Below are 14004 nucleotides of genomic sequence, written 5' to 3' on the forward strand. Positions count from 1 at the left end.
CTTTGGACAGGGTGACTGGAGCCCAAGGCACCACAAAATTGCTGAGGTTGATTTTCAAATTAGAACCATGGAGAAAGGATCAGAAGGTAGGACTCCTGCGTACTGAAGGGATTATCCCATGTGTCTGTATATTAATATCTCAAATGTGCATAGTGGCTTGGGTCCATTAGTGCTGGGCCCCATTAGGAGCTGATTGACTTAGTTAAGCCACCAAACATGTGTCTACTTGCCAACTCTCTGGTTACAAGATTCTTTTTTGGAATATGGAGATCATCTTGCCTAGAACTTAGTAAAATTCCTGGCAGGGTCCTGGCTTAGCAGGTCCCACCCCAGAATCATTACATTTATTAGATTTCAGGACTGCCACTTGTCCTTTATGTTGGAACTTGCATTTTTTAATGCTCAACAAGTTCTGACATGAGAAGACGGATTTTATCCCTTATTAGGAAAAAAAAACAAGATTCTCTGGGCTGAGCAGTGTCTCCAGTAAGTGAACAACTCTCTTGGCATGGTAGTAAGCAAGCTGTCCTATACCCCAAGGCTGATGAGAAAGAAAGGGGATGAACCCAAGAATTCTTGGGTGGGAACTTTGTCCCCAGTGTCTCACAGGCTCTAAGCGCTAGGTAATAAGAGATGGCAAGGAGTGAAACATCTCAACCTAAATTTAATATTCTCTGATTGGTCTGTATTTTTTTTCATGGAAATTCTGTACATATAGATTTTCATTTTCTTTTTTTCTATCAAAGAGGTACAAAGGTAATGAAAGCCAGGACATTGATGAGCCAGACAATTCAAAGCCAGGTCACAATTCTCCAAATAATAATGCTGGATTTGACTCAAGGATTGGGTCATTGACAAACTTAGGATGTTTCAGAACTTTGATGGCCCAGCACACACCCACCTACCATTGCCACTAAGATACTTGAATTCCCTGGTATTCAAACTCACATCCACAAGGTCACCTGCCACTGTAAGAGGATGAGCCTATTTTTGACAGCCAGTTTCCCAGCGTCGGTTTCCCAGGCTCAATTACTGCTCAAAGGGATGATCTGGAGAACTGTCACACATTTCCAGGAGATAACCAAGTACGACACTGGAGGGCACTGCCTTTCTGGATAGACTGCCTCTGGTAGTGACAGCCCGTCCATCAGAGGTGTTTCTGCCTTCAGGAACCGTGCTTCCTTAGATCCATCTGAACATTTCAGCTATGTGTCATTGTTTGCCATCTTGCCACATCTGCCTCCTCTGGAATCTATCTCACATTCTGTCTATTGTCATTTGTCTTCAGGAGCCCAGAGATAAAGATAATTTATTAAATTGGTCTGGCCTTTTCTTCTTTCTCACGACAGAATAGACTCCCCAAGATGCAGAAGGGGTAAAAAGTTGGAGCCCACATTCTGAGTCATCACTTTAGGAAAATTTTCCTTTATTTTCTTTTTTCGACTGATCCTGTTCACATAAGTATTACAAATTATAGGGTTAGCAGACATGTAAACTGAAACATAACCAGAAGGTAAAGGCCTCTATTTTAATCTGCTAGATGGGAGGTACCTTATTACTCATCTCCAAACTGTTATCAACCTGGAGTGTGGGTTCAATAAGGACCTTCCTAATCTGGCTAGGTGGTGCTCTAAATGGGAAAGACCAAAATGAGTGAGGAATTTAAGCAGAGATAAAGATAACATATTTTCTGTTTTCATTTCCTTTATATAGAAAGATGTTAGTCATTTGAGGATTTAAGGATCCAGAATATGGCCCAGTATTCTTTTTTTTATTTGTTTCTTTTTATTTATTTTGTTAAATATTTCTCAACTATATATAAACTTTTAAAAAATTAATTAAAACTTTTTTTAACATTCGTTTTTTAAAATTTTGAGTTCTAAATTTTCTCTCTTCTCTCTCTCATCCCATGAGAAAGCAAGTAGTTTGATATTGATCATTCACGTAGAGTTAAACAAAACATATTTCCATATTAGTTTGGCCCTCTATTCTTCCTCTTATGTAAGTTTTCTGCTTATCCACCTTATTACTTTCTCTCCTTCCCCATACTACCCTGTATTTGTTTTGCATGTTTGTTGTCGCTTAGTCAGGTTCAACTCTTCATGATCCTGTGAACTGTAGTCTATGGGGTTTTCTTGGCAAAAATACTAGAGTAGTTTTCCATTTCCTTCTCCAGTGGATTAAAGCAAACAGAAGTTAAGTGACATGCCCAGAGTCCCACAGCTAGTAAGTGATTGAGACCAGATTTGAACCCAGGACTTTCTGACTCCAGGTCCAGCACTCTCTCCCCTGAGTCATCTAGCCATCTAATATTATGCCTATATTATCATGCCTAAGTTATATGTTACTTAATGAGATTCTGGCACATTGGTCATGGTTTATCATTTGGCAAAGAAGTTCCTCTATATGGGGGTGTTATAAGGAGTTTTATTTAATTTCATTCTGGCTCCTAAGAGCAGAGTTTTCTATGTTAGAGGAAGTTTTATTAATATCACTCTGTCTCTTTAAGAGGCAGAGCGAATAGCTCTCACCCTCCATCTCTTTAAGAGACAGATTATAAAAGGGAAGACAGATCAGTTAAGAGGGTCCACTCTCTCTGAGTTGGGAGCAGGGGCTGCTGTGGGAAGCCAATAAGAGAATAGATAAAAATCTGAGACTCCTCTTTTGGCTCCTTTTCTGATCCACACCTTTCCTTATTTAAAAGATTTAAGTTCCTAGCAAATTAGCATTTAAGAGGTTAACAATTTCTCTTCAAGACTAAAGACAGAAATCAAGCAAAAGGCTGCCTGGACTCTGAATCTCTTTCTAGTCACCTCAAGGTCAATAATGGGCAAAATTTAGACAAAACCTCCTCCAGTGGGGGCTATTTGTCCCTGAGAAAATATTCCCAGATTTAGCTTTTGATAATGGACCAGCCAAAATTCAGCCTTGGCCTTGTTCTATTCTGAAGTCAAATGAGATTTTTTGTGTTTTGATATGACATAATTTATAACTTCTGTGCATCTGTGAAGATTCGGGGGGGCTCTTTTGTGTGAAACGAGTCTTGAAATATATATAATAAACTCCATGCTCCTAGAGACAGAGCTGGAAGCATGAGCTAAAAGATCTTCAGTGTCCCTTGCTTCCTTATCAACTAAGCCATCTTTATCAGATTATCAGAGATGATAAACAGATCTTGAGAGGCTGCATCAGTGTTGTTTTCTCTGTGAAAAGAATCTGACAGTTACCTCTAACAGTTTGATTTCATATATTGCTTTAAGTAGTTCATTATCAATTTAATGTTCATCAATTAGTTAATTGAGATAGATAGTGAAATTAATATAAGTTAGACAGAGTAGGCCAGAATAGGCCTGCTTTGCCGGCAAGAAGATCCTGCCAAGAAAGGCAGTTAGAAGTAGGATTCTTTATAGATTTTTAGTTTAGGATTTGGGCTTTAAGATTTAGTATAAGATTAAGAAATATACTATCCTATTTCCTACCTCCTATTTCCTATCCCTACCTCTCCTCCAAATAAATAAGGATGCTGATTTACCAAACTGCTCTCCGCAACTTCATCAAACTCCCACCCATAACAGCTTGGGTAATAATATTTATTAGCTATAACAGCTGACACTGAGGAGCTGCTTCAAGGGGACTCGTGATGCTCTGTTAGGAAAGTGCCTTGGAGAAAGAACGAGCAGCAGGGGCATTCTGTAACTGGTTCTGGTTGGCTAACCATATATTGATGAGGAAACTTTTTGTTTAGAGGCTAAGACATTTAGAAAAGGCCTTTCGATGTCAACTGTCTTTTTTATCTCATTTGCTTTTGCATGCTAGTGAAATTACTGTCTCTGACCTTGGGAGTTTCAAAAAGTTGGGAAACTGGGAATTGGAACAAGAGCTAGAGTGCAAGGACTGATCCTCAGGAATGACCTTCTGGACTCCAGGCCTGAAGAAGGATTTATCTAGCAGCTCTTCCATATCTAGATATGAATTTGGTGGGATCAATACTATTAGGAACTATTAGAGATAAAATAAGATTTGGGGTTAAGTAAGAGTTTGGTAAGTTAGTGATAGGAATGACAGACAAACCTTACCAAACTCTTAATTAAAACCCCAAATCTTATTTTACTCCTAATAGAACTAAGTTAAATTTCAAACCAAATCCCCTTCTTTGCACCAGAGACCAAGGTGGTGAATGAATGGCTCAGAGGCTTTGGAGGAAAATATTTGTATTTGTGTTCTTGATAGAGCTTTGAAATAAATATCAAAAAATAAAAATGAAGTAAACAAATTGAAAAAACAAATCTATATTAATAGGTTGCTCCAACTCTATTTTCTCAAGGCCAGTGTCTGTCCTTGAGGATTCTAAAATACCCTGAGGGAATTGTCAGTGACATTTTCTCTACTGCCTTTGGTCACATTCCCTTCATTTCTTAGGGGTCAATGACTAGTTCCAAGTTCCATTTAACTACCTGCTTCCCTGACTTTCTGAAATTGCCAGGAGTAGGGACTCCATGAGATAAGGAGGGATTGAGATCTCACAGAAGCAAATGAGGCAAAGAGGCCATAGCTGAAGTTGACAGGCTTCTTTGAATGCCTCAGCATCTTCTTCCCATGTGTGGTTTGCCAACAAGAATGTCTACACGTGCTCCACAGTCTGTCTTCCCAAGGCATTTCCCTTACTCATCAGAACCATTCTCCCAGAATACCTCACTGTCCTCCAGGGGGACATCTCGGGAAGGGATATCTCAGCAAGCCAATGGGATGGGTCCATGTACTAGATTCCATTATGTTTATATCTGTACACAGTGCCTCCTTCTTCCCCTCCTCCTTGGAATGCAATGACCTCCTTGAGGTCAGGGATGCTTTTGTCCATAACCCCAGAGTACAGCGCCCAGCACTTAGTCTATGTGCACGTTGACTGACTGAAGGCACCATTAGGAGATGATGAGTATCTGAAGTGAAACAACATTAACAGCAGGATGGTCTGGGTCAACCTGGGCTGCTTTCCTCCCTTTGGAGATTTGTTTTCATAAAAAATTAAACTATTTTGTTTTTAATTCCTTCCCTTCTGCCTTAGGATCAACACTGTGTATTGGTTCTAAGGCAGAAGAGTGGTAAGGGCTAGGCAATGGGGGTTAAGTGATTTGCCCAGGGTCACACAACTAGGAAGTATCTGAGGCCAGATTTGAACCTAGGACCTCCCATCTCTAGGCCTGGCTCTCAATCCACTGAGCCACCCAACTGCCCCCTGATAGTATCAATTTTAAGACAGAAGGTTAAGGATTAAATAAAAAGGTGATTCTCTGGGACACAATGCCTACCTCAATATGTTTCGTGCTTATGAACACTGGAAAGTTACAACTCTTTTGGAGGCTCTTCCTACAGCTTTTCAACAGTTTAAGTCTTTCTTTACCTAGAATGGCTTTTCAAATCTCTGAACTAATTACCTGCAATAAAAACAGCACATGGCAGCTGAGAATATCACTAATAATCTTAATAGAAATTCTGACATCTGTGCTGATAAAAAAAATCAAACCACATAATCTATCTGTCAAAAACAGGATAAGACATCATAATGAAAGGAAAATGTATGTATATAGCATATGGAGATTTCTAAAAATTCAATTATTATATCAGAGTATCGGAACTAAAAGGATCCGCACTTTTAGATTCCTACATTTTTAATAGGAAAATGCAGCAGTATGGCATAATGGATGGAGGGTTGGAATCAGAAATACCAGGGTTTAGATCCTGCCTCTAACTTTAAAACTCCCTGAGTCTCAATTTCCTCTATTTGAAATGGGGATTGAAGTACTTACCTATCTCATAAGGTTCTTTTTTTTTAAACCTTACCTTAAAGCTCCTTGTATGAAAATATCTATAGCGGCTCTTTTTGTGGTGGCAAAGAATTAGAAAATGAGGGGGTGTCCATTGATTGGGAAAGAGCTGAACAAATTGTGGTACCTGTTGGTAATGGAATACTACTGTGCTATAAGAAGTGATAAGCAGAGTGATTTCAGAAAAAGATGTTAAGGTACATGAACTGATGTACAGTGAAAAACCATTGTACACAGTAACAGCAACATCATCCGATGGTTAATTGAAAACTTGGCTACTCTTAGCAATGCAATGATCTGGGACAATTTTGAAAGACTTATGATGGAATGAGATTTACCTCCACAGAAAGAATCGTTGAGTCAGATAGATGTGGATCACAGCATACTATCTTTGACATCAGTGTATTTATGGTTTTATTTGGGGGTTTTGGTTTTGTGTAAGTGTGCTCTTACAGCAATGACAAAAATGGAAGTATGTTTTGCAGGATAATACATGTATTGCCAGGTCAAATTGCTTACCATCTCCCAGTAGATGGAGGGAAGGGAGAGAAGGAGACAGTTTGGATCTTATAATTTTGGAAAATGTATGTTGAAAATTATTACATGTAATTGGGAAAATAAAATCTCTTTGAATAAAAAAATCCCCTTCCCTTCTGTTACAATTAATATTGAATTATAAAATGGTTTCCCCTTTTGGCCCCAAAGAACAGTTTGATTTTAAAGCTGAAATAGTGTCTCCCTCCAGGCTATGAAATAGGATGGGAAATCTCCCTTCTTTTGTTAAGATCTAGGGTAACAGGATTAAGGATGAGCTTTGGTCCACTTGAGAGATGAGGGAACATAATCAGCAGGCAGTCATTTTTGGACTGCAGTGGTCCAGCCATGTGGCGGGTCTGTTGGTATCCTTAGGACACCCTCCCCCCCTTTCTTGTGATGAAGGGTTGGGTCTCTGATTCTACTTCTTTAGTGCCTGTTTTCCAATCATAGATGTTTTGGGGAAGCAGGGAGTGATGACATCAATGAGGGGCATATATATTGGCATGTCCATGAAGTTTGGGTCTCTTTCTTCCTCAGCCTAGCTGCCTAAATGATCCCACTTATGCTTTTCTCTTTGGCCCCACTTTTTGCCCCAATTTGTGTTACTTGGCGTCTGTTCCAACTGTGGAGGCAGTAGCTAGTTAGATTTCCTTGGGCAGTCTTTTAATAAACTCATTTTAAAATTTAATATATGCAGCTTCCAGAGAATTACATTTTTTACATGTCCTAGAATTGACATCAATTCTAAAGAAGAGTAGTAATGGCTAGACAGTTGGGATTAAATGGCTTGCCCAGGGTCACACAGCTAGGAAATGTCTGAGGCCAGATCTGAACCCAGGATCTCCCAACTCCAGGTCTGGTTCTCTATCCATTGTGCAACCAAGCAGTCCCTAACAAAGTTCTTATGAGGATAATTTATGGAAAGTGATTTGCAAACTTGAAAGCACTATATAACTATCCATTATTATCATTATTTAACATTAAAATATACTTCCCTATTAAAAGTTTCCTATCTTAAATAGGGCTTTGAATTATTTTATTATTTAAAAAAAAAACCAAAACCATACTAGCCAAGGATATTAAGCTTTGAGGTCCGTAATTAGGGTGTACTGCTGAAAAAAACATTCTAGTCTACAAAAGGCCCTTAATTTTCAAAGGATGACTGCAAAAGCTTTGATTTTTAGAAAAGATGATTCACCGAACTAATCTAGGACTCCAAGGATTAGTTCTTTATTAGTATGCTTTAAATAATTCTCCCTCATAAAAAAAAAAAAAAAGGAATGGTATAAAGACTCTCTTTCGTAGGAGTGTGTCAAGAGTAGGTAAGAAGTGACTATAAAATAGGGAAACTGATTCCTTTCAACCATATGTTTGGTTTGAATATGAAATATGATGCACCTGCATATGTGTCCACACACATCCAAACACATCCAAACACTCATCTATGATGTATTTAAAGTTTACAAGGACAAAGAAATGATCACTAGGCAGAGGTCTAGAGCTCAAAAGTAATTGTGGATTACATTTCTGGACTTTTCGGTTTTCAGAAAGCATTAGTATCGCAAAGCTGAGCCGGCATGGGATGGTCCCAAGAGGAGAGGGGGCAGGAAACACTGAGATGATGTGAACAAATATCACCATAAAATAACTTTTGCCACAAACGGGACATGTGCAGCTTGGTTTAAAGGTGGTATTAAATAACACGTCAACAAACGGTCCTCTTGGCATTCAGCTGTCTTTCTTCTCTCCGCCTGGGCTCTTCATGGGGTTGCTTTCATCAGGCAAAGTTCCATAGCTTTGGCCATTGGACTCTGGCTGAATTTTGTCCAACATTTGTTTCCCTGTGAGGAAAAGATGAATTTTTTGAAAATCCTATAAGTCTTTTTTTTTTTTCCCTTTATGGTCCAGACCAATGATTTCATCAGTGGAAGGAACTTGTGTTTCTTGGGTAGAGAAACCTCCCTTTACCAAAGCTGATCAGAAATTGTTAGTAGTTTATAGTCTTAGGGAGTTGCGTGGAGGGAAAATGAGAGGTTGAGTAACTTGCTCAGGGTCAGAGAGGGCTGCTAGGTGATGCCATAGTGCATTGGGTGTCAGGACTGGAGTCAGGAAAACTCATCTTTCTGAGTTCAAATCTGGCTTCAGACATTTATTAACTGGGCTACCCATGGCAAGTCACTTGGCCTTGGTTGCTTCAATTTTATCATTTATCAAAAGAGTTGGAGATGGAAATGGGAAACCACTCTAGGATCTTTGCCAAGAAAACCTTAAATGGGGTCATGAAGAGATGGCCACAACCGATGGAATTCAGTTGATGGGATTCAAGGTCACAGAGACAGGAGCTATAAGAAATGGGTCTTGAATCCAAGTCTTCCCTCCTGAATTGGACTCAACTCTACCACATCACCCTGCCCTTGAATATGTTCAAATTAAGTAACTGTGCATAGCATCTTAATTGTTTTAAAAGTGCTTCTATCACAATAATCTCACAAGGCATCTAGTGGAAGTATTCCCATTTTATGGATGAGGTAATTGGGGTTCCAAAAGACAGGGCCATACATGTGATAAAGAGGAAATGCACTAGAGTCAGGAATTAGATTTATATCTTACCTGTGTGACCTTGGACAAATCATTTACCTTCCCTGGGTCTCAGTTTGCTCATCCATTAAATAAGAGGATTGGACTAGAGATGGCCTATGAGATTCCTTCCAATTCTAGAGCTATGTCCTTTTGCCTTGCACAAATCCTGGCTTCTTACCCATAACCATAGTTTTTCCAGTGCCCCACTTGTTAAGAAAGCATTCATTGGCCCATAGCTTGCTGTTTTTCCTTTTCCCTATGCAGATCACATTGTCCTCACTGGACATGTAATAAAATAAGGCATTTTTTTATTGGTCTACTAAATTTATTGCTTCTCCCAGGCTTGTGGTCATGTTCCATGAAAAATATTTCCAAAAAAAGGATTTATTCTAAGTTAATAGTTAATGAACTCTTGCCATGGAGGCCAGCTCTCACTCTGAACACCTTGCCATGTAAAAACATGGCTCATATCTATTGCCTGGTGGTACACTCTTTAAAATACTGGCCATTATTTTCTGGGTGTAAGTCTATGAGACTCTCCTGGTCTCCTTTGTCTTACAGGGTGGAACTATGCCTACAAGTGCAGAAGTTCCAGGAGAGTCAAACATGGTGTCACAGAACCAGGTAAAGGTACAACGACTCGTTTGCTGGGGAAAATGTATGCCTAACACCCCTTTAAACTTAATTTGCATCATTAACATCTCCTCTATCACTTTATTAAGTCTAGATAATCAATAAAGCAATGAATCAAGCCCTGATTTGTAGTGTTTGCTGATTTTCTAGGTATAAATATTTGAGTTGTAAATTTAATAGGGTAGCTACATGGTATAAGGAATAGAGAGCACTGGTGCTGGAGTCAGAAAGCATGGAGTTCAAATCCAGACTCAGACCCTTCCTACTTGGGCAAATCACTTAATCTTTGCCTCAGTTTCCTGATTTATAAAATTAGCTAGATAAAGAAATGGCAAACCACCTTGATTATCTTTGCCAAGAAAACTCCAAATGGGATCAGAAAGAGTCAAGCATGAGAGTGAAATAAGCAAAACTGGGAGGACATTGTACACAATAACAGCAATATCAGACATTGATTATCTGTGAAAACTTGGCTACTTTCAGCAATGCACTGATCCAGGACAATCCTGAAAGACTATGATGGGGAATGCTCTCCACCTCCAAAGAAAGAACTGTTGGAGTTATCTTTCACATCAATATATTTATGGTTTTATTTCAGGGTTTTGGTTATGTATGAATATGCTCTTATAACAAAGACCAATATGGAAGTGTATTTTGCATGATAATAAAAATGGAAGAAATGTTTAAAAAAGAGTTAAGCATGACTGAAATAACTAAACAAAAACAACAACAAAAAATTAACAATCAGCTCCTTGAGATGATACATATTGGATCCAGTATTCATGTTGTCCAGACACCACAGCAACTTGCTCTCCCTCTGCATCTCTTTCCATTACTCTGTCCCTTTGGGATTATGTAATTCCTATATTTATTTATCTGTGAAAACACTGCCTCTTCCTATAGAATATAAGCTCTTGGAGGGCAGGGATTCTTTCACTTTTTTTTAAAACTCTTATCTTCTCTCTTAGAATAGATAATAAGTATCAGTTCCAAGGCAGAAGAGAGGTAAGGGCTAGACAATTGGGGTTAAGTGACTTGTCCAGGATCATATATCTAGGAAGTGTCTGAGGCCAGATTTGAACCCAGGACCTCCCATCTCCAGGCCTGGCTCTCTATCCACTGAGCCATCCAGCTACCCTAACTCTCACATCTGTATCCCCAGTGCCTTATTCATTATAATAAGCATTTTAATAAATGCCTATGGATTAAATGATTGATTTACAATGACTGGATTTTTTGTGAAAGAGTTCAAGAGTGTGAAATCTTACCAGGAATCTGTCCAATATCAATGTATGATTGTTGTAAATGTTTCCTTTCTCGATTTCTTGTGACCAAAACCACTCCAAAGAAGGACAGAAAACACCTGCAAGAATAGCACTGTCAAGAAAAATGGAACTACCCATCATTTAAGAAATAAGTAACTGGAACTTCGTACTCCCAGTAGCAACACAAATTCCAATGGCTTTGTTTGTTCTGTTTCTCAGTCATGGTGAGCTGCCCAGCATTTGTCTGCCTTGTGAACAATGATGCTTGCACCCAGAGCTGAGCTTTTGGCCTCTTCTGATATATTCTAGCCCGTGTTTTCACCATCTGGTGGCTAACTCAAATCCTAGCTTTTTCAGTCAGAGATGAGGTATTATCCATTGCTCTACATGCCCATCCCCATTACTGGTACTCAACATAAGTTTTTTTAAAACATGATTCTTTAATTTTCTAGGACATTTCAATGTTCTTGGCCTCAAGATCAATCATAGGATTCAGAACCAGGGATTCAGTCTTACTCAATATTTTGTGAAATAACATTTTCAAGTAGACTTTTTTTCTGTTCAGAGTGCAGTTAAAAAAACAAAACAAAACAGGGAGCCAAGATGGTGGAGTAAAGCAGAGCAGCTATGAATCGCCACAAGAATCCTCTCCAACCAATATTAAAATATTGCTACAAAACGAACACAGGAGTAAAAGAACCAACAAGGAGACAGAGTAAAATAACTTTCAAGAAAAGAAAAACTCAAAAGGTAGGCAGAGAAATCTGGGGCACTGGGGTAAGAAGAGAGAAGAGCCAGCAAGAGGCTGCATCAAGGAGTGAAGAGCAAGCCAAGAGCAAGCCACACACCTCAATCCCACATCTGCCGTCCCAGGTTAGGAAACTAAGTCCAAGACAACATTCTTATCCTGAGATCCTGCCTGGGCAAATAGTGGTCCAAGCCAATCCACATCCCTTGAAATTTCAAACCTGTAGAGAAGTCCAGAGTCCCAGCCCAGGGCAATCTGGGCTGAAGTGGGCTGATCTGTGTGGGTCCAGAGCAAAGCAAGGATCCCAGTCTGGGTTTGGGATGAGGACATAGTTCACAGTTTGGGGTGGCTGATAGTACTAAGTGGGGGGGGGTGGATCTTTTTGTCTGAAGCTCAGGGTGGAGTTCTGGGCCAGCGCAATCAAGGGTGTGCCCAATTAGAATAAATACACAGTAATACCAAAAACTTACACCCAAGCCCAAGGATACAATTTAAGTTGTTTCTGACCTGATAAATATTAAAGTGAGACCAAAAGCTTACAACCAAGCCTAAGACAAGTGTTTGAGTTATCAGGTTCTTAAGGGTCAATTGAATCAGCAGGGGGAGGGGGCTCTCAGAGTTATCAGCCTTCAGACCATCATATCATCCTCCAAGAACTGAAACTGGTAAAAACCTAGAAAATAAGCTGAGAATAGTACCAAGGAAGGACTGAAGTTTAAGAGGGTACCCCAACTTCCCAGAAAAAAGAGCCTACCTATAATTAGATAGGAAAAATGAGCAAACAACAAAAAAACACCTAACTTATGGAGTCAAAGAGAAGGTGCAAACACAGTTGGGGACAGTGAAAGCAAAGTAAACATACACAAAGTCCAAAAGAAAAATATGGATTGAACACAGATTCTGGAAGAGCTCAAAAAAGACTTCAAAAACCAATTAAGAGAGGAAGAGGAAAAGTGGTGAAGCAAAATGCAAGTGATGCAAGGAGAAATGAAAGTGATGTAACAAGAAATGATCCAATTGAAAAAGGAGAACCAAAAACTGACAGAGGAAAATCAGGTCCTAAAAATCAGATCGACTGTCTAGAAACTAATGATTTCATGAGAAATCAAGAAACAATAAAGCAGAATCGAAGGAATGAAAAAACAGAGGAAAACATCAAATATTTTATTGAAAAAAACAACTGACCTAGAAAATAGATGTAGGAGAGACAATTTGAGAATTATTGGTCTACCTGAAAGCCATGAGCAAGAAAAATCTTGGACATTACATTATAAGAAATTATCAAAGAAAACTGCCCACAGATCCTTGAACAAGAAAAAAAACAAAATGACAAAACTCAAGTTAGAATTTTATGGAGTAATCAAGATTGGTGGTGGGTGGATGGGTGGGCAGATAGGCAGCTCAGTGGATAGAGAGCCAGGCTTGGAGATGGGAGGTCCTGGTTTCAAATATGGCCTTAGATATTTCCTAGCTCCGTGACGCTGGGCAAGGCACTTAACCCCAACTGGCTAGCTTTTATTGTTCTTCTGCCTTAGAACTGAAACTTATGATTAATTCTAAGTCAGAAGGAAATTGTTTTTTTTTTTTTTAAAAAAGTTCTATACTAAAACAGAATGTTATTAAGCCCCAGCCCAGAGCCTGCCCCAATACAATAACTCTCCTCTGTCTGAGTGGCCCCAGGTGCATGAGTGATCCTACACTTTGCCCAGAGTGTTTGCTGGGGAGTATCTCATGGATTTGTGTGGAGTTGACACAGACTTTGATGGTGGGCCATGGACTGGGCCAAAGAGTGATTTTCTAGCTTGTGGTAGAACAAAAAATATCTGCCTCTCTTGGAGCTTTCAGAGAGACAGATACTTTAATGACATATCACCTATTCAAAGAAAAAGAACAATGCCTAAAGATGCCAACTTAAAAAATCTTTCTGTTAAGAGCTAGGATTTTGGCTGTATTTCCTGATGTCCTGCTCTACATGTATAGCATCTGCTGCTGGTACTCCAGAATACAAATGAAAGGGTATATTACACATTCATGTATTCAAAAAGGTTTTTTTCCCTCTTTCTTTATTAGTTTTCTAGCCAGTTTTTGGAATACTCACCCAAAGAGGTACATTAATGCACCAAGCAAGGTTGCCCCATGGAATTCCTGATAAAATATGATTCCTATAATGGGATCAAAGATAAAAGCAATTACATATTTGTCATGCCGTCAGCTGCATATTATTCATTTCTAAAAAATGATGTTGTGACATTATTGGCTTGAAGAACAATGCTGTTGCTGTTGATGAGTTGTTTCAGTCATGGATGAATCTTCATGACCCCATTTGGGGTTTTCTTGGTAAAGATACAGGAATGGTTTGCCATTTCCTTCTCCAGCTCTTTTGACAGATGAGAAAACTGAGGCAAACAAGCAAGTGTTT

The 14004-nt window shown here is 39.2% G+C and overlaps 1 long non-coding RNA gene across 1 annotated transcript; it reads right to left on the minus strand.

The window, feature by feature from the left end:
- Window positions 1–7615: 7615 nt before the first annotated feature.
- On the minus strand, window positions 7616–13749 carry LOC123231903. Its single transcript, XR_006505129.1, has 3 exons — window positions 13684–13749; window positions 10841–10935; window positions 7616–8200 (listed from the first exon to the last, which is right to left on the minus strand). It is a non-coding gene; the product is annotated as an uncharacterized LOC123231903 (long non-coding RNA).
- Between the last annotated feature and the right edge of the window lie 255 nt (window positions 13750–14004).

The sequence above is a fragment of the Gracilinanus agilis genome, chromosome 1 (assembly GCF_016433145.1).
Source record: "Gracilinanus agilis isolate LMUSP501 chromosome 1, AgileGrace, whole genome shotgun sequence".
Taxonomy (NCBI): Eukaryota; Metazoa; Chordata; class Mammalia; order Didelphimorphia; family Didelphidae; genus Gracilinanus; species Gracilinanus agilis.